Source organism: Cetorhinus maximus, chromosome 23 (genome assembly GCF_964194155.1).
Source record: "Cetorhinus maximus chromosome 23, sCetMax3.hap1.1, whole genome shotgun sequence".
In the NCBI taxonomy this organism is placed as follows: Eukaryota; Metazoa; Chordata; class Chondrichthyes; order Lamniformes; family Cetorhinidae; genus Cetorhinus; species Cetorhinus maximus.
In genome coordinates this window covers 8,553,895-8,574,755 of record NC_135901.1, presented here as the reverse complement: position 1 = coordinate 8,574,755, position 20,861 = coordinate 8,553,895, and the positions used below count along the sequence as shown (strand labels likewise).

The 20,861-nt window shown below is 43.8% G+C and overlaps 1 protein-coding gene across 1 annotated transcript in view; it reads right to left on the bottom strand.

Moving 5' to 3' along the window:
• Window positions 1–4,937, bottom strand: part of LOC144698158 (uncharacterized) — a 51,097-nt gene extending 46,160 nt beyond the window's left edge. Inside the window, exons 1-2 of the mRNA XM_078570101.1 lie at window positions 4,883–4,937; window positions 1,333–1,432 (exon numbers count right to left, since the gene is read on the bottom strand). The gene's annotated coding sequence lies outside the window, so the exon portion shown is untranslated. The remainder of the gene's footprint in view (window positions 1–1,332; window positions 1,433–4,882) is intronic.
• Window positions 4,938–20,861: the final 15,924 nt, after the last annotated feature.

Here is a 20,861-nt window from a genome sequence, read left to right as displayed (position 1 = left end):
ATGTATGTGTGTCTTAATTGGATTAAAACCAGCTGGTCTAGAGGCTTTGATGTATAGGAGAGAAGTAGATTTGAAATGGTAATTAGATAAACATAGAGAAATAGAAAGTGAGATGTAAAAGGGCCAATTTGCATTTTTAAATAGACCATTCAAAAGAATGAGTGAAATATTACACCTAACCAGGTGTAACTCAGAAACAATATGCTTATTTTTTCAAAGCTTACTAGCAAAGTGGGTATTATGAAAGAGTCTTATTGACAGAAGATTAAAAATTTTAAAAAAGCTAGTGACAATGAGAATTTGCATTTAAAGAGGAAAATATGTATAAAGGAAGAGAAGGCTGTTGGTAAAAGGAGAGGGATTCTAAGATCTAAAGCCTCCATCAAGTCCGTATGCAAGAGCCCAGTGCTGAAAGAAACTCATTTTGAATGTGACTGTCCAGGGAGTGCTTTGCCAGGGGTCATAGAGGTCTACAGCAGAGAAAAAGGCCCTTCGGCCCATTGAGTCTGCGCCAGTCAAACAAGTACCTAATTATTCTAATCCCATTTTCCAGCACTAGGCCCATTGCTTGTTTAAATCTGTGTTTTACTGTTGCCTTAAGTGAGGTGTAACTGAGAGTCAGGTTAATTAGGGGATTTTTGTAGTTTTTATAGCAGTAATTTTGTAGACATATGTATGTGCTTACAATCTTTCTTGTGTTAATAAATGTCTAATTTAGTTTTATAAAAAACCTGAGACTCAGTGGTCTTATTACTACTGAATTCAAAGCCTGCATCTCGAAACACACAAATTGCAAAAATGGGCTATGACAGTTGTTTCAAGTTTCCTTCCGGGATTTGAACATCTCAGCATTTACCATTGGCTGTGTCATAATACCCACACAACCCTCCACTCAATGGATTTCCTCCCTGGCTGCGATCGATCATCCCTATCTCTGTAATCTCCTCCACCCACAGAACCCCCTGAAACATTTGTTTATCTACCGTTGGCCTCTTTAATATTCCTGATATTAATCACCCCACCACTGGTGGCCGCTGTTTCAGTTGCCAAGACCACAAGGGTTTTAAATTCCTCCTTAAACCTCTCCAACTCCCTATCTCAGTTTCCTCCTTTAAGGTGCTCCTTAAAACCTACCTCTGAACAAACGTTTGGTCACCTGAATTCATGTCTGCTCATGAGGCTCATTGTCAAATTTTGCTGTGTAACATTTCTGTGAAATGTCTTGGAATATTTTATTACATTAATTTGTATTTATATCACACTTTTGTCATTGACTTGGACATATATCACCGTTCCTTCATCATCACTGGTGAATAACCTGTAACTCCTTACCTAAGAGCACTGTGGGAGCACCTTCACCACACGGACTGCAGCGGTTCAAGAAGGTCAAACATCATCATCTCCACAGGTAACTGGGGATTGGTAATATCTGCTGGAATGTATGAAGAGAGAAACAAGGTTAACATTTCAGGTTGTGCAAAATAAATTACACGGAATTACAATGATGCAGAATTTGATGGTTAATATAAGTTCTGAAACATGAGAGAAATGTACAATCGCACCGGAAAAACAATTCCTGACTGTAAGATGCTGCAGGAAGATAAAACTGGTAAGTCGGCAGCACAAGGTCGAGGGATGAACAATGGTGGAAACCTCATTTAGACACGGTTGCAGAAGTAACAGTAAAATACTAAACACAGCTCAAACACACCCAGAGACAGAGGAAGTTAGACAACAGCAAAGAGGTGATCAGGGAGGGCAGAGGTGAAACAGGGCAGTGGAAGGACATGGATTAGATCCACCAGTCCAAGAGCCATGGAACCCCTTACAGACAACACAGCACAGCACTAAAAGCCCTAAATTCTAGATGAATGGTTAACTAAGCCGACAAGTGAACAATTTCGGTTTTCAATTTTAAAATCTTCTGCTGGAGCCTGCAGCTGGAAAGATATCAGAAGCACTGGAGTCAGAAAAAAATCTCCCAGTTGAGGAAATACCCGGGGAGCGGGGTGATGTCACTGAGCAATTGTCAGTGTGTGATGACATCACAGACACGAACACAGAACATCTGGGTCTGTACAAACCAGTGGTCACCACACATTATGAAGGATGTGAGGGTCCTTGAGAGAGTGCAGAGGAGGTTTACTAGGATGGTTCCAGGGATGAGGAATTTTAGTTGCAAGGTTAGGTTGGAGAAACTGGGGTTGTTCTCCTTGGAGCAAACGAGATTGAGGGGAGATTTATAGAGAGGTACAAGTTTATGACAGGTTTACATGAGGTAGATAAAGTGAGTTGAGATGAGTGCTTCAATCCAGTCCCACAGTGGGAGCACCTGAACGGCCTCTCACCAGTGTGAATTCGCTGGTGTGCGGTTAGTTCAGACAATCGAATGAACCCAGTCCCGCAGTGAGAGCACCTGAATGGTCTCTCATCAGTGTGAACACGTTGATGGGACATCAGTTCCCCAGAGCTTTTATAGCACTTCTCACAGTCTGGACATTTAAAAGGTCTCTCCCCAGTATGAACTCTCTCATGTCTCAGCACATGAGACAATGGAGTGAATCTCTTCCCACACACATAGCAGGTGAATGGCCTCTCACTACTTAATTCGCTGGTGTACAATGAGTTGAAACGATCCCCTGAACCCAGTACCACAGTGAGAGCACCTGAACGGTCTCTCAACAGTTTGAAGACATTGATGGTACATCAGGTCCCCAGAACTTCTGTAGTATTTCCCACAGTCTGGACATTTGAAAGGTCTCTCCCCAGTGTGAATTCACTGGTGTGTCAGCAGGTCGGATAGCCGAGTGAATCCCTTTCCAAATTCGGAGCAGGTGAACGGCCTCTCCCCAGTGTGAATGCGTCGATGAGCTTCCAGCTCAGACGGGTAACTGAACCTCTCCTCACATTTCCCACATTTCCACTGTTTGTCCCCACTGTAAACGGTGCTTTTTCCTTCCACGTTCAAAATCTGATGACATTCAGGTTACGATAAATTGAGCGACTCCATCAGATCCTGATGTGATACTTGCTTTGAGTTTCCCAACTGCAAATCCTCCCCCTCTAATACTCTGTGAAGTTGATTTAAAACAGAAAAAATGGGAGTGAGAGAGAACCCACAAAAACACAAAGGCAAGTTGTGAAATTGAGATAAATGAATCTGGTAATTTGTGGAGCTGACACTAGCAAAAGTGACCATGAAAGCTGCTGGATTGTCATAACAACCCAACTGGTTCACTAATGTCCTTCAGGGAAGGAAACCTGCCACCAAGACAAAGAGGAGGCAGAGAGTGAAAGAGAGGGATTTTATATATCTACAGCTCGACTAGAACTTCGACAGAATCTCTCAAATCCTCAACCTCCACTAACTAAAAGGATGAGGGGAGCAGGTGTATGTGAACACCATCACCTCCAAGCTTCCCTCCAGGTACTGCAGCGGTTCAAGAAGATGGCTCACTCCCACTTTCTCAAGGGCAATTAGGGATGGGCAATAAATGTGGCCCAGCCTGCAACGCCCATAAATGAATTTTAAAAAGTCCGAGTCTCACACCGTGCAGATTTGTCTGACATCCAGCACTGGATGAGCAGAAATCTCCTCCATTTAAATATTCCTTCCCTGCCACTGGGTCAAAATCCTGGAACTCCCTTCCTAACAGCACTGTGGGTGTACCTACACCACATGGACTGCAGCAGTTCAAGAAGGCAGCTCACCACCACCTTCTCAAGGGCAATTAGGGATAGGCAATAAATGCTGGCTGAGCTACCAATGCTCACATTATTGCCTTCAGTGCCTACTACAAATTCCACTCCCTAACCACTGACTCTCTCCCTCTCCTTGGCAACTGCCTGAGGCTGAATCACACTGTTCAGAATCGCGAGATGAGCTTACAGCCACATATCCGCATCAACACCAAGACCGCCTATTTGCGTCTCAGTAACATCACCCGACTCCGCCCTAGTCTCAGTTTATCTGCTGTTGAAAGCGTCATCCATTCATTTGTTACCTGTAGTCTAAATTATCCTAATGCATACCCAACCGGCCTCCAACATTCAACTCCATCCTCCCACCCCCAGAATCTTGAGGTCATCCAAAACTCTGCTATCCATGTGCTTACTCACACTCAGTCTTGTTTACACATCACCCCTGTGCTCACTGATCGACAAAGGCTCTCATTTTAAAAGCACCAAAACTTTAAAATTCTCATATTTTCCTCCATGGTTGTGATGATCCCGATCTCTGTATTCTCCTCCAGCCACAACCTTCGCCGCCCCCTCGCCAGGATCTCTACACTGATCTAATTCCAGCCACTTGAGCATTCCCGATTTTAATCGCTCCACCATCAGTGACTGTTCCTTCAGTTGCCTAGGCCACAGCTTTACGCCTCACTCTTTTTCTTTAAAATACTCCATAAAACCTACCTCTTTGACAAAGCTTTTGGTCTCCTGCCCTAATATGGCTCATGTGGCTCAGTGTCAAACGTTACTTTGTAATATTTCTGTGAAATGCCTTGGAAAATTATGCTAAAGGCATAATTATTGTCACTGCCTTGGACATATATCGTTGATTTGCCTCATCAATTACACATTGTAATTCAAAGTGTGAAGCAGCTCGATGGACAATTGTCCTCAGTCTGTCATTGGGAACATTTCAAAAAATGCCGACAAGAAAGATGGCGGCCGCGCATGCGCCCCGCCCACAATAAAGATGGCGACCGTTACCTCGGGGCTGCAATCGGAACAAAACTGCCGTCCTGGCTCCGTGCAAAAGTGGGAACGCCAAGGTCTTTTTCGGGGTTTTGCGGATTACGCAACATGTTTACGAACCCTTTCGGCCTACCCACCGGATCCATCGCTTCCTCTGTCCCCCTACTTTTCCCCTTACCGATCCGGATCCGACAAATAACCGTCTCTCCATTGCCATTTCTCGCTATGCGCATGCTCCAATGGTTTTTTCCCCACTGCGCCTGCGTACTGCTTTCCTGTGATGTGGATAGGGGATATTCCCCACCGCGGGGGATGATGGGTGAAGGCGTCGCCATTGAAAGTACAAATTATTGTATCGCGATTTGTTTTCCTGGTGTGGTACGGAGACTGGGGCAGGAAGATCAAATAATAAACGTAGGAAACAAATTATATCGTTATATTATATTGAAACTATTGCAGAAAATTCTGAAGGAGAGAATCTTTCGCCACTTGGATAGGCAAGGTTTGATCAGGGTTAGTCAGCATAGCTTTGTCAGAGGGAGGTCATGCCTAACAAATTTGATTGAATTTTTTGAAGAGGTAACCAAGTGTGCAGATGAGGGTAGTGCAGTTGATGTAGTTTATATGGATTTCAGCAAAGCCTTTGACAAGGTTTTGGCTTGTAGGAAGCAGAGGGTGATGACAGAAGGATGCTTTAGTGACTGGAAGCCAGTGTCCAGTGGCGTACCACAGGGATCTGTGCTTGGTCCCCTATTATTCGTCATTTATATAAACGACATAGATGACTATGTAGGGGGTAGGATTAGTAAGTTTGCGGATGACACAAAGATTGGCCAGGTGGTCAACAGTGAGGTTGAATGTCTTGGGCTACAGGAAGAAATAGACGGGATGGTCAAATGGGCAGATAAGTGGCAGATGAAATTTAACCCTGAAAAGTGTGAGGTGATACACTTTGGAAGGAGTAATTTGACAAGGAAGTATTCAATGAATAGCATGACATTGGAAGTTCTGAAGAACAAAGGGACCTTGGCGTGTGTGTCCATGGATCTCTGAGGGCGGAGGGGCATGTTAGCGTGGTGGTGAAAAAGGCATTTGGGACACTTGCCTTTATCAATCGAGGCATAGGTTACAAAAGTAGGGAGATCATGTTGGAGTTGTATAGAACCTTGGTGAGGCCACAGCTGGAGTACTGTGTGCAGTTTTGGTCGCCACATTAGAGGAAGGATATGATTGCACTAGAGGGGGTGCAGAGGAGATTCACCAGGATGTTGCCCTGGTTTTTTAAGTTATGAAGAGAGGTTGGATAGACTTGGGTTGTTTTCGTTGGAGCAGAGAAGCCTGAGGGGTGACCTGATCAAGGTGTACAAGATTATGAGGGACATGGACAGGGTGGATAGGGAGCAGCTGTTCCCCTTAGTTGAAGGGTTAGTCACAAGGGGGCATAAGTTCAAGGTGAGGGGCAGGAGGTTTAGGGGGGATGTGAAGAAAAATTTTTTTACCCAGAGGGTGGTGACGGTCTGGAATGCGCTGCCTGGGAGGGTGGTGGAGGTTGCCTCACATCCTTTAAAAAGTACCTGGATGAGCACTTGGCACATCATAACCTTCAAGGCTATGGGCCAAGTGCTGGTAAATGGGATTAGGTAGGTAGGTCAGGTGTTTCTCACATGTCGGTGCAGACTCGATGGGCCGAAGGGTCTCTTCTGCACTGAGAGATTCTGTAATTCTGAAACCCAACTGCGCGGACCCTCCATTATCTAGCAGAAAGGAGAATGGGATTTAGTGGAAAATAGAGAATCTCCAAAGAGCAGCAATAACAGCAGAATCCAACCCCTACAGTCACATATGAACTTACTGGTGCCCCAGCAGGCAGGAAGAACAACTGAATCGCTGCCCACAAACACAACGTTTAAAAAGCCTCTCTCCACCAGGTGGGAAAATTCAGTCAATCCTTTCACACGTGTAAATTATCTGAATGGTCTGTCACAATGTGGCTTTGCTGCCATGTCCTGTCAGCTCTGAAAATCCTCCCCCTGGTGCGACTACACAAGAGTTTCCATCTCAAATGGCAATGGAATCACTCCAAACAGTCAACAACAACAAAAATCTGCATTTATATAACACCTTTACAAAAACACAATTTCCATACAATAAAAATGGAAACGCACACATTTTAGCAACATAAATCCGTGTCTCTGTTAAATGGTTCATCACATTGTATAACATTCCTATGGTTGTAAAACAGCAGATAATCTGGCTCAGTATGATCTGTGCTTTGGTAGATCTGCTGTGAATATAACACATAGGGAATAGCTGCGCATTTCATATTTGTTCTATCACATACATTTACTTTAATCAAATGTCTTGAAGCTGGTTGTCTCCCAGACTAATTTATTCAAAAACCTTAATAACCAGTGTTTGTTTCTCAATTTTTTTTCTACAGCTCCAGCATTCATCTGACCCCATTGTTTTTTCTCACTCTGTTTTTAATCACTGTTGTCTTCAATATCTTTTTTCATAATCCACTTCCCATCTGTGTCCACCCAACTATTCAGATTTTGTTACAAAAGCTGGTAACGATGTGAAATATGTCATGCAGCCTGATATTTAACACTATTTTGGGGGGTGGGGATTGATTATTGAGTACAATTCATGCAAGATGTATTCCTTCTTAGTGAGTCCCATTTGAAACATTAACCATCACATTAGGTTTATATGGGAAAATGTTTTTTTTAATCGAAACCAAGGAAGCGCAAAAATTGTCCCAAAGTTCATGGCCATGAGCATGGGTGTCGAGTCCACATAGATGAAGCACAATTGCCAGTTGGTCCTCACCAGCAACAAGAACTCCCACTCCCCATCATCCCCCAGCCCCCTCAGCGCAGCTCCTGGCCTCTCCCTGCCATTTGAAGCTCCTCACATCTGCATCCTGTTGTTGTTGTATCAAGTGATTAAACACAGCTCCGCACTGTGTCCAGGAATTGCTTCCCATAATGTGCAAAAACACTCAGTCACTTCAAACACATCAACAAGGCAATAAGTAATGGTGGAGGCACTGAAATGGCAGGAGCTGGAACCGTGGTGAGAGCAGGAAAGTGATAGCATGAAGTTAGAGGGAAGGAGGAGTAAGATGTGTCAGTGTGAAATTGGAGGGTGGGGGGAAAAGAGGAATGTCTGTGTGGATTCCTCTATCATAGCCTTTCCTTGTCCTCAGAATACAACTGTGATTTGAAGGTGTTTCGAAACAGCAACACGCCATGCAGTAGAAGAACACTAATTTATACCTGGGTCTGGCAGTTCCTCCAGGGTTTAATAACCTGCTGCCTCCAGCTCTATCAGACTGGGGCTGTGACAACTGGTGAGGGAACCAACAAGAGGGAAAATCTTTGAACTTATTCTCACCATTCTACCTGTCACAGATGCATCTGTCCACGATAGTATTGATAGGAATGACCCCACAAGGCCCTTGTGGAGTCAGAGTCCCACCTTCACATTGACAATTCTCTCCATCATGTTGTGTGGCACTGCCACTGTGCTAAATGGGATAGATTCAGAAGAGATCTAGCAACTCAAGACTGGGAACCCATGAGGCAGTGCGAGCCATCAGCAGCAGCAGAATTGTATTCAACCACAGTCTGTAAACTCATGGCCCAGCATATCCCTCACTCCACAATTACATCAAACCAGGCGATCAAGCCTGGTTCAATGAAGAGTGCAGGACAGCAGGTCAGGAGCAGCACAAGCCATATCGGAATGTCAGCTTGGTGAACCTACAACACAGGACTGCTTGCCAAACAGTGGAAGGAGCCTATGATAGCCAGAGGTAAGCGATCTCACAACCAACGTATCAGATCAAATCTCTGAAGACTTGTGTTCCAGAACTAGTGACACCCCCAGCCAAACCATTCCAGCAGCTTTCCAAAGAAAATAAAACCCAGCCTATGAAATGCTTCCTCTTCCCAACTGTTTTTGATGTGAATAAGGTTTCAGTGGGAGTTCGCTAATTTCTCTCCCTTAATCTTATGAATCAGATCATTCTTGACATGGGTCCACTGCTATTGGGCACCCAGGGAGTGACCATTCTAACTCAGTGACTCTGAGCAGTTTTGTTGGTCCCGGGGCTTGAGTGAAACTTGCCACTTTTAAAGTGTCATCATTCATTGTACATTAGGCCGCACCTACAAACTGGTCTCTAGCATTTCCAGTGAAGTGGAGGAAGTTTGCTTTCATAAACCAGCAACTGTGATAAAGACAAAGCAGGATGGAGAAAGACTCAGTTGGAGCACAGTGACACAGTGGATGAATGGAGAGCTGAGGTTCACCCATGAAAGCACCAAAGTTTAAAGAAAAAGCAACAGCACCCAAAGTGGGGCTTGAACCCACAAACCTGAGGTTACAGGCCTCATGCACTACTGACTGTGCTAGCCAGAAGTTCAAGGGGCTGATGCTTTCCATTCAATCATTCACAGCTTCTCTTTCTTAGTTGCATCTCCTTCCAAACACTGTGATCCATTTTCTTCAGGATTTGTTCCTGGATTTAATATTTACCTGCTTTGTGACCTCATTTTAAGATCAGATTCTCTTCAATCTCCAACACAAATTGAGTTGCAAACCTGTCGGACAAACAATGGAAAACAAGTCAGTCGGTAACACAAATCCCATGGTGCTCATATTCAGATTCACAACAGTCAACTTTTAAAAAGGAAGGAGTTTTGCAGTGAAAATATTTAGAAAGTTGTTTTTATTTGTGACACACTCACTCGGGTATTCTGTAAATGCTGCTTGGAGGTTCAGTGACCGGGATATAATCTACCTGCATTTCCCTGAGCTGGTGCTGGGTGTATTGGGAGGTTTGACCTGGGTTGGAGTATCTTGTATCCCAGGGATGGGCACTAACCCACTGATTGAAGCTGCAGTCGCCACTTTCTGCTGGCAGCGGGCGATTGGAGAGTGTGGGGCGGAATATTGCTGCTTTTCTGCTTTTCCCTGTCTCACTCACTGTGGATCTGAGGAGGAGCGAATGGGTTTGTTTGAATCCAATAACTTCACAGATTTCCAATGGGTTAGACATAGGTACAGGGTAGGTCTAATCATTTTCTCATTAAACTTGAAATAAATTAATCAATAATTTATTTGTGTGTGGCATGGGGCAGGGAGGGGGATATGGTGGCATAGTGGAAATATCACTAAACTAGTGATCCAGAATCCCAAGCTAATGATCTGGGGGACAAGGGTTCAAATCCCAGTGGAATTTGAATTCAAGTAATAATCTGGAATTGAAAAGCTAATCTCAATAATGATGACCATGAAACCATTGTTGTAAAATCCCATCTGGTTAACCACTGCCCTTCAGGGAAGGAAACCTGCTGCCCTTACCTGATCTGGCCTACATGTGATTCCAGACCCACAGCAATGTGGATGACTCTTAACTTCTTATGGTGTGATAAGCGACTCAGTTCAAGGGCAACAAAACCATAAAATGTTGGAAAAACTCAGCAGGTCTAACAGCATCTGTGGAGAGTTAAAAAAAACAGAGTTAACATTTCGAGTCCATATGATTCTTCTTCAGAGTCATCCCTTCAAGCCTTTCGGTGTCTTGTCTATTACCAAGTATTCTGATTGTCCCAAAGTCGAAATTAGGTTGAAATCCCTGATGTGCTGTAACGAGAATCCTTTCAATTTCTCAGATCAGTTAATTTCACTGATAACATCAGAATCAATGTTCCAGCGTCTTAAAGAAGGGAAAGGTGCCTTGACTGACACACACTAAGTCCAGATGTCAGTTTTTCTCCTCTTAACCCAGAGAAATTAAGACCACAGATGCTAAAACTGATTTCCTTGACATATTCTGATATATCCTGACCATTGACTAACTGTAAATTTCTCTTGAACCTTGGGGCTGTGACTGCTTCCTGAAAGAAAGTGTCCAGCTGACTCTCCCCCTCCGTGATGGCCCTGATGTCTGCAGCTCAGACTGCAGCTCAATAACCCTGAGCCCAGGTTTCCTGAGCTACAGACACTCACCACAGATATGATAGTTCAGGATCACAATATTCTCCAGAAACTCCTACTTGCTGCAGTCCCGGCACAGCACTTGCCCTGCAAAGAACTTTAAACTCTGGCCCAGTGATAGGAGTTATTACCTTCAGCAGAAATAAACAAAACATGTGATTAGCAGCAGCATCCAACCCCTGCAGTCACACATGAACCTGCTGGTGTCTCAACAAGTTGGATGGTCGGTTGAATCCCTTCCCACATTCGGAGCAGGTGAATGGCCTCTCCCCACTGTGAGTGCGTTGGTGTGTCTGGAGATTGGATGACTGAGTGAATCGCTTCCCACACATGGAGCAGGTGAATATCCTTTCCCCAGTGTGAACTCGCTGATGTTGAATAAGGTGAGATGATTGTCTGAATCTCTTCTCACAGTGAGAGCAACTGAATGGTCTCTTGTCAGTGTGAACAAGCTGGTGTTTAATTAGATCAGGAGAGGTTTTAAAGCAATCTCCACAGTAAAAGCATTTAAAAGGCCTCTCGTCACTGTGAACTCTCTGGTGTGACCCCAGGCTGGATGACTTAGTGAATTCCTTTCCACACACAGAGCAGGTGAACGGTCTCTCCCCAGTGTGACTGCGTCGGTGAGTTTCCAGCTGGGATGGAAAACTGAATCTCTTCCCACAATCCCCACATTTCCACGGTTTCTCAATGGTGTGGGTGTCCTTATGTCTCTCCAGGTTGGAAGATCTGTTGCAAACTTGTCCACACACAGAACACATGTACAGTTTCTCCCTGCTGTGAATGGTGTGATGTTTTTTCAGGCTGTGTAACTGGTTAAAGCTCTTTCCACAGTCAGTGCACTGGAACACTGTTACTCGGGTGTGTGTGTCTCGGTGCTTTTCTGGTCACACTGATGTTTGTAATCTTTTCCCACAGACAGATCAGAGAAACATTTCTCCTTCCACATTCAAAGGCTGATGATATTCAGGTCCTGATGAATCGACTGACTCTGAGAGGTGTTGATTTGATGTTTGGTTAGTTTTCTATGCAAATCATCTCCTTCTAATATCCTGCAGAAAGAGTTGACAGTGTCAGTATCGCTATAAGTTCATGTTAGAAATTCAAAACAGACAATTCTCGTTTCTAGTTTTCTCTCTCTGTTCTTCCAAACAAGTGATCTAAATCAAACTAAAAGGAGCCCCAAAAGGCAAAAAAGCAAATGGAATTTTCACAATTAAACCACAACGTTAACTGCAGTGACTATGAGACACTCTGCAATCTGAGGGGCCCACTGTTTGTAGAAGGCATCAACCATATGGATGGACACTGCATCCTCGCTGGCCCTGGCCACCAGGGGACAGGCAAGACCATAGAAGACTGACGCGCTGCCCGATAACAACAAATCCCGGGCACTGGGACCCAGTTGGGAACAGATTCATCCCTGCAGCCCCGCCCACTCCCTGTTGTGTCACCATGACGTTTGTGCATGCGCTCTGCTCCCCGCTCAACCAAAATGGCGGCCGTTAATTTGAGCTTGTTCGGAAAAAAGAACCGGGCTGCAAACGGGAGTATCTCAGGGTCTTATTCGAGGTTTGGAGCCTTTACAAGATGTTTAGAAATCCTCCCCGTCCTCCCGCCGCCTCCATCGATCTCTCCGTGTTTTCATTTCCTTACCAGCTTGAAGATAAGACAGACAAAAGACTCCGCATCGCCATTATGGTGCATGCTCCAAACACTGGGCGGTACTGCGCCTGCGCACTGCTCTCCTCTGGTGGGGAATAGGGGACAGTCACCACCGCAGGCGATGCTGGGTAAAGTCCTCGCCATCGAATGGCCTAATTGGTGAATCGTGAATCCTTTTTTTTGCAACGATGTGGGGATTGGGGCGAGTGTTGGGCAGTCAATAAAATTAGCAACCAAATTATACAGAAGCCCAAGTGCACAGAACCTCCATTATCCACCAAAAAGAAGGGAATTGATGGTGAATTGCAAATCCCCCAAAGTTTTACCAAAACAGCAGCAATGACGCGGAATCCAATACCTCCAGTCAAATGTGAACTCAGCAGATGGGGTGACTGAGTGAATCCTTTCAGTGAGTAACTGTCAGGATTGTCGTCTTGTGGATATTCCTGGTAGTGTATTTTTAGTTATACTGTCACACACCAATAACACAGAGAAACCTGGAAACAGGCTGCAGCTCCTTTTTTTTCATTCATCACAGGATGTGGGTGTCACTGGCAATGCAGGCATTTATTACCATCCCTAATTGCCCTTGAGAACGTGATGGTGACCTGCCTTCCCAAACCGCTGCAATCCAATTGAATTTTACTTTCTCTGAGCGGTTTTCACATGACCAAGTGGCTTATGCACCATTAAGCACATTGCTGTTGGTCTGGAGTCACCTGAAGACCAGATGAGGCTGGGATGGCAGATTTCCGCTCCTCGAGGATGTCAGGGGACCAGTTGGACTTTTGTAACAATGCATTCGTTTCATAATCACTGATAACAGCTTTTATAGTAGGTTTTTATTCCAGATTTATCGAATTAATTGAATTTAAAATCTCTAATTGTTGTGATGGGATTTGAACTCACATCTCCAGATCATTATTCCCTCTCGATTAGTAATCCAGTAATGTAACCACTAAGTCTGGGCATGTCATCAGAATGCTTGAATTCAGATTGACAAACAGGTGCTGTACTCAGAGCTACACCAGGGAGGCCCTTCACATGGGACCAAAGGAAACTTTTCAAAGACAATCTCAAGGCCTCCATGACATTCTGTTCTATCAACATAAACACTTGGGAAGCAGATTCCCAATCACCTCCAAAATGGTGATTCATCATCCAAAAATGTTCCAATCAACAAGAGCAGCCACTGAGAGAGACAAACAGCGAGGGCAGCTGCTCGTGTCAACAATCCACCACCAACTCCACTGGCTGACAACCCCCATGTCCTCACTGATAAAAAACAAAAAACTGCGGATGCTGGAAATCCAAAACAAATACAGAATTACCTGGAAAAACTCAGCAGGTCTGGCAGCATCGGTGGAGAAGAATAAAGTTGACGTTTCGAGTCCCCATGACCCTTCAACAGTTCTGCTGAAGGGTCATGAAGGACTCAAAACGTCAACTTTATTCTTCTCCGCCGATGCTGCCAGACCTGCTGAGATTTTCCAGGTAATTCTGTTTTTGTTTCCCATGTCCTCACTGTTGGGAGAGCCTGCAAGGCTAAAATAGGGCTCATTAGTCGTTTGTGAACCCACAGCTAACACTGACATCTCACTTCCACCCAGTCATCGACAAGAAAGAATCATCCCTGACATGAGGGATTGTCAATGGATAACCACAATGTTATCTTCTTTATCTGCGGATCGGATGTCGGTTACGCAATTGCAGCAGCAGTTAACAGCCTCCTGTGAACTCCTCCATGTGATATCTTAGTGCAGATTTTCAACAATTTATTTTGAGTGTGTTTATGTTAAATGAGTTAATACTGATTTTATAAACCAATTGTTAGGCCTCAGTTGGAGTGCCATATTCATTTCTGGGCATCACACTTTAAACAGGATTTCAAAGCCTTAGAGGTGATTTACTAGAATGGTACCAAGGATAAGAGGCTTCAGTTATATGGAGAGACTGGAGAAACGGGGATTGTTTTCCTTGGAGCAAAGGGTCAAAAATGGAGGTGGTGGCATTGTGGTATTGTCACTGGACTAGTAATCCAAAGACCCAGGAAAATGCTCTGGAGACTGGGTTCGAATCCCACCAAATCTCATGATGACCATGAAGTCCTTATCAAATGTCATAGAAACCCATCTGGTTCACTAATGTCCTTTAGAGAAGGAAATCTGCCATCCTCACCTGGTCTGGCCTGCATATGACTCCAGACCCACATCAATATGGTTGACTCTTAAAATGCCCAGAACTGACACCACATGGACTGCAGCAGTCTGAAAGAAAAAAGATGCAATAGCAGTTTTCAAAATCATGAACGGCTTTGACAAACTAAAGAAAGAGGAAGGGTCTCCAGTGGCAGAAAAATAGCTAATCAGAGGACACAGATTTCAGAACATCTTTTTTAAGCAGTGTGTTTTTGTGATCTGGAATGCACTGCCTGAAAGGGTGCTGCAAGCAGATTCAATAGCAACATTCTTGGGAGAATTGAATAAATAGTTGAAGAGAAGAAATATCCAAGTCTAGGAGTAAAGAGCAGAGGAGTGGGACTAATTCGATGGCTCCACTAATGAGCTGGTACAAACATGATGAGCTGAACACCTTCCTTTAGCCCCTGTACCATCTGAAGACAGTGGCAGATGATGCTACCCAGAATGCTTCAGGTGGTAGAATATGGCCCAACAACATCAACAGGGATGCAACACTCAGATTTTTCTCCGTTTCTTTCGTGAAGGTGCTGTGTGATGGTGAGGTTCAATCCCAGTCTGTTTACCCTCCTGTACCCTGCCAAGTGGTAATTCTGAGCTTATGATCCTATACTGTGAGCTATAATAACGGTATTTTATTCAAGAAACAAGTTTTCAGACCAAAGGCTGAATTGCAGTGTGACTTATATGAGGAAATTCACATAGAGACTAAATAATCAAGTTAAAAACATGGAAATGTGACAATCAAATACCGGAAACAGGTTCCAATTTAAAACTGGCAGGAAAAATATTTCCAATGATAATAATAAAATTGGACACCAGAAATGAAATAAAAGGCAGGTTATTTTCTGATAATAACAGTGGCAGAGTATAAGTGTAACAATGACACACACGGTCTGATACAGTAAGAGTGCAGATGGGGCCCGAAGGAAGAACAGCAAAGGTTTGGCTCTCTTTGAGTGTAACAAATACAGTGTTTGTTCCAATAATAAGAGTCAGGCTGCAGTGTGTTAGTGAATTCATCATTGGATCCAATGTGATGATAATACAGTCAGTACCTAGTGCACCAAAACCAAAGATTGGGTCTCATATAGCAGTGCGAGCGAGTCATGGTCTATTGATATAATATGATATCAATGTGTTGCCTAATCCCTAATAACAGAGCCAAGGATCAATGCAATGTGAATGGGATGGGTTGAGTGTAATAACACAGACACGGTCTATTGGAATATGAACTGACGCCAACATTGACTAATTGGTGGCGCACTCACCCAAAGTCAGAAGGATGTGGGTTCAAGCCCTCTCCAGAGACCCAACCACATCATCTAAACTGATGCGCCTGGTGTCATTATAAATGGGAGTCTCTGTTCTTTTGCTGGCTATTTTCTTAGACTCAGAAGGAGTGAAGGGAATGACAGACGGGACAATTCTGGGCAGTTGCTCCATCCAGCAAGGCAGGGATTTCTGGGACATGATTGCAGGTTTGAGGTGTCCGCCCACTCATTAAAAAACAACCTCTTCCTCTTTGGGTTTGTGAAGGGAGTTATGACAGCAGCACGCGAGACCGACTAGAGTCTGGTGTAAAAATAATCACAAAGGCCAATTCCAGTTCTTAATAACAGAGGTGGCTTTAACTACAGGTAATCTTACATTAAGGGAGACAAGAGGCCGAATAAAGATTCGATTGTAATAGGAGGACAAGGTGTAAGGAAGCAATGATATTTGGGTGGCTGTGTTATAGTGAGTGTCACAGGGAGGTGTGTGATAAAATAGGAGTGGAAATATCATGACAGAGATACGTGTGACTGACTCCACCTGACTGAGAGCTGTTATACCCAAGGGGAGGGTAATGACGACATGGGGAACTCCAGAGATTTCTGGTATCTGAGGTGACAATGGTGCATCTGTTAGAGGAACTGAAAAGAACCGGTTCCTTCTCACCCTTGCCTGCAGTTCCCGAGTTACACAGACACACAGGAAACAGATTTGACAGCTCGTCGAAACCAACGTTTTAAATCTTCTGTTTGAGACACATTATGATTGAAAAGATCAAATGTTAAAACCTCAGGAGAGGAAATTTCAGAATGTCATAAAGATGAGTGAACCATCCAATTAGTCCCATTCACTACAACTCTGCCAATTATTCCCTCTTCAAGTATTGATCCAATTCCCTTTGAAAATTGCTAACATATCTGCTTCCAAACCCCTGTCAGTATGTGCATTCCAGGTCACATCAAATCACTGCGTAAAAATGTTCTCCTTATCACTCCCTCTGGGTCTGTTGTCAAATATCTTAAATCTCTGAGTCCTCTGATTACAAACCTTCCTGCTCCTGGAAACAGTTTCTCCCTTTCGACATTATTACCAATCCTTCCTCATTTTGAACATCTCCATTAAATTTCCCCCTAAGCTTTTCTGATCTAAGAAGGACAACCCCTGTTTTTCCTGCTCAAAAGAAGAGTGATGTTGGACTGGAAACCTTAAATCTGTTTCTCTGTCCACAGATGCTGCCAGACCTGCTGAATTTTTCCAGCATTTTCTGCCTTTCGCCATTTTTCCTTCTTTAATCAATCAAAAACCCTTCATGATATTGAACATCTCAATTAAACAGGAACACACTGACATCGAGAGAGATATAGTGGAAAGGAGAGACATAAACTGAGAGAAAAACTGAGACACTTAGAAAAACAGAAAGATGAGGTGGTGAGAGATAAAGCTGAGAAATAGAGGAAGCAAGGAATACAGAATGATATGAGAGAATGATATAAAATGGAAAGGAGCAGGCTATCAGTTCCTGGCTATGGAGAGCAGAGGGAACTCAGTTACTGATCCACAGACACGGCCACATATGTCCGGGAATGGAGACTCTGAACAGAAACAACAGGCTTATTTGTAAATGTCACCGCAATGTAATCTGTGTGACTCTGCCCTGACTCTCTGGCCAGATATAGGCCGCCTTGACAGACGTTCTTACCCGACTGTAGCCCCTGGATTTATTTTCTGCTCAGAAGTGAGATGTGTGGTTAGGAACCAGCAGCAGAGAAACAGGAAGTTGTGTTTCCTGAGAATGAAACAGCAGGTGTTAGTTTCATGTTATCTCCGAGAACAGTCTTCCTGCCTGTGAGGGTGACTCACTCTGACAGCATCAAAAAGAACCACACAGATTGCTGCCAGTCTCAGCATTACATTCACCTCCATTCCCAATTTAAAGATTTAAACATATGAGCTTATTTGGGGTTTTACCATATTCACTGAAGGGGGAAACAAGCTGATGGTTATCCTTGGGAGAAATAAGGGGAAATTATATAAAATGAATAATTTTGCCCAAAAACAGTTATCAGAAAATAGGAGAGTTAAAGTGAATCAAGGCCTGTCTGAGAGTGAGAGAGTGAAACAGAGAGAGAGGGGAATGACTCTCTGTACGTTGAGCACTGCCTCAGACAGAGAAGAGAGGCTAAGTGAGGTTAAGTGTGTTAATTTTTTTCTCTCTCTCTGAGAAATAACCTAAGTGAGCTTAGGTGCTCTCTGAAACAGAGAGATTAAGTGACTCGGTATCTGAGAGAAAGAGGAGAGAAGTTAAGTGAAATAAAAGCAAAATATTGTGAATGCTGAAAATCTGAAATAAAAACAGAAAATGTTGGAAAAACTCAGCAGGTCTGACAGTATCTGTGGAGAGAGAAACAGAGTTGACGTTTCGAGTCCGTATGACTGAAGACGACCATACGGTCTGAAGAAGAGTCATACGGACTCGAGAGTTGAAGTGAGTTTGTGGACAGATGTGCTCATATTGGTAATTGAATGGTCAATGTGAGATTGTTTTCTAAACAGCAGCACCCCAGAGAATGGGTTCCAGATAATTGTCAGTGCTATGAAAAGATTTGCAAAGATATTACATTTGGAATAAATGGAAATAAAGGACTAAAATACTTGCTGGGGATAATTACTTCAGGAAATACATTGCAAACGTGAAGAATGATGCGTTCACAATCAGACACATAGACACAAGAACAAAGAAGAAAAGGACAGCACAGGAACAGGCCCTTCGGCCCTCCAAGCCTGCGCCGATCATATTGTCTGTCAACTAAAACATTTTGCACTTCCGGGGTCCGTATCCCTCTATTCCCATCCTATTCATGTATTTGTCAAGTTGCCTCTTAAAAACCACTATCATACCTGCTTCCACCACCTCCTCTGGCAGCGAATTCCAGACACTCACTACCCTCTGCGTAAAAAACTTGCCCTGCACATCTCCTCTAAAGTTTTCTCCTCTCACCTTAAATCTATGTCCCCTAATAATTGACTCTTCCACCCTAGGAAAAAGCTTCTGACTATCTACTCTGTCCATGCCACTCATAATTTTGTAAACTTCTATCAAGTCGCCCCTCAATCTCCGTCGCTCTAGTGAGAACAATCCGAGTTTCTCCAACCTCTCCTCATAGCTAATAACCTCCAGACCAGGCAGCATCCTGGTAAACCTCCTCTGCACCCTCTCCAATGCCTCCATATCCTTCTGGTAATGTGGCGACCAGAATTGCACGCAAAATTCCAAGTGTGGCCTAACCAAGGTTCTATACATTTGCAGCATGACTTCCCAGCTTTTATACTCAATACCCCTGCCAATGAAGGCAAGCATGCCATATGCCTTCCTGACTACCTTATCCACCTGCGTTGCCACTTTCAGTGACCTGTGGACCTGTACACCCAGATGCCTCTGCCCGTCGATGCACTTAAGGGTTCTGCCATTTACTGTATAATTCCTGCCTGTATTAGACCTTCCAAAATGCATTACCTCGCATTTGTCCGGATTAAACTCCATCTGCCATTTCTCCGCCCAAGTCTCCAACCGATCTATATCCCGTTGTATCCTTTGACAATCCTCTTCACTATCTGCAACTCCTCCAACCTTAGTGTCGTCTGTAAACTTACTAATTAGCCCAGTTACATTTTCCTCCAAATCATTTACGTATACTACAAACAGCAAAGGTCCCAGCACTGATCACTGCGGAACACCACTAGTCACAGCTCTCCATTCAGAAAAGCACCCTTCCACTGCTACCCTCAAGTGTGTGTGCGCACACACTCACACACACCATTTTGTGTTGAGCTGGTTTCAGTTGTGCCTGTTAACCAGAAGATAGATTTTTAATTGGATACCATTAGGATCCTGCAGCAGTCCATTCGACTGAGGAGACAGTTCTAGATTCTGTCTGACACTATCAGTGGGTCAGGTGGAAGCTAAATAGAAAATCCTGCAGGAAAAATAATCCTTAACATTAAAAATCAATCTGAGCAATTGACTCAGTACTACACCAGTGTGAATTAGTAAACTTTAACACAACAAGTTTTATCACTAAGTAGTGTAAAGTACAGTGCACTAATGCTCACCTTTAGTCTTGCCCCTCAATCCTAGTTAATCACTGGGAGATTGTTACAAGATTCACCCCATCCTTTCGACACAAATATTACCCACATAACACTTGAGTCATTAGAAATTGATGTGTGCTTCACTGTCCTTTTAAATATACTTCACTCCTACCAGCCTTTAATGATCAAAAACATAACAGGGTTATTAGCTGCTGATAGCTGTCAATGGGATTAAATTTATGCTTGAAATGATTAAATCCTCACATGCAAAACATATTTTGTTTTATTCTTTGATGGGATGTGGGTGTCACTGGCAAGGCCAACATTTGTTGCCCAACCTTAACTGTCCTTGAACAAAGTGGCTTCCTCAGTTATTTCAGAGGGCAATTAAGAGTTAACCACATTGCTGAGGGTCTGGCCTCACATGTAGGCCAGACCAGGTGAGGATAGCAGATTTCCTTCCATAAAGGACATTAGTGAAGCAGATGGGTTTTTACAACGATCAATGATAGTTTCATGGACACTATCACTGAGACCAGATTTCAATTGCAGATTTTGAATATCATGATGAGGTTAGAAGCCTGGTCAATATGCTCAGGTTCTGAAGGTGAAATCCACAATTTAGAGATTCTAAAATCAGTGTTGTCACTGTAACCAAACTGCTACTAAAATATTTAAGGAGCTAAGGTGACATTTTACATCTACAGTTTGACCATAACATTGGTTAATACCGTTACTGTTAAACTTCCAGATAATTCCACAAACAGCAACTTCAAGCAGAAGGAGCAGAATAAACGAGATGGAGAGAAACACGAGAGCCCACAGGCGAGGACCACATAGAGCAGGTTCACACACCCAGGGACGGGCTGGGTTGCCGTGCCTGGGGGTGGGGCGGGTTCACACACCCAAGGCTCACCGGGA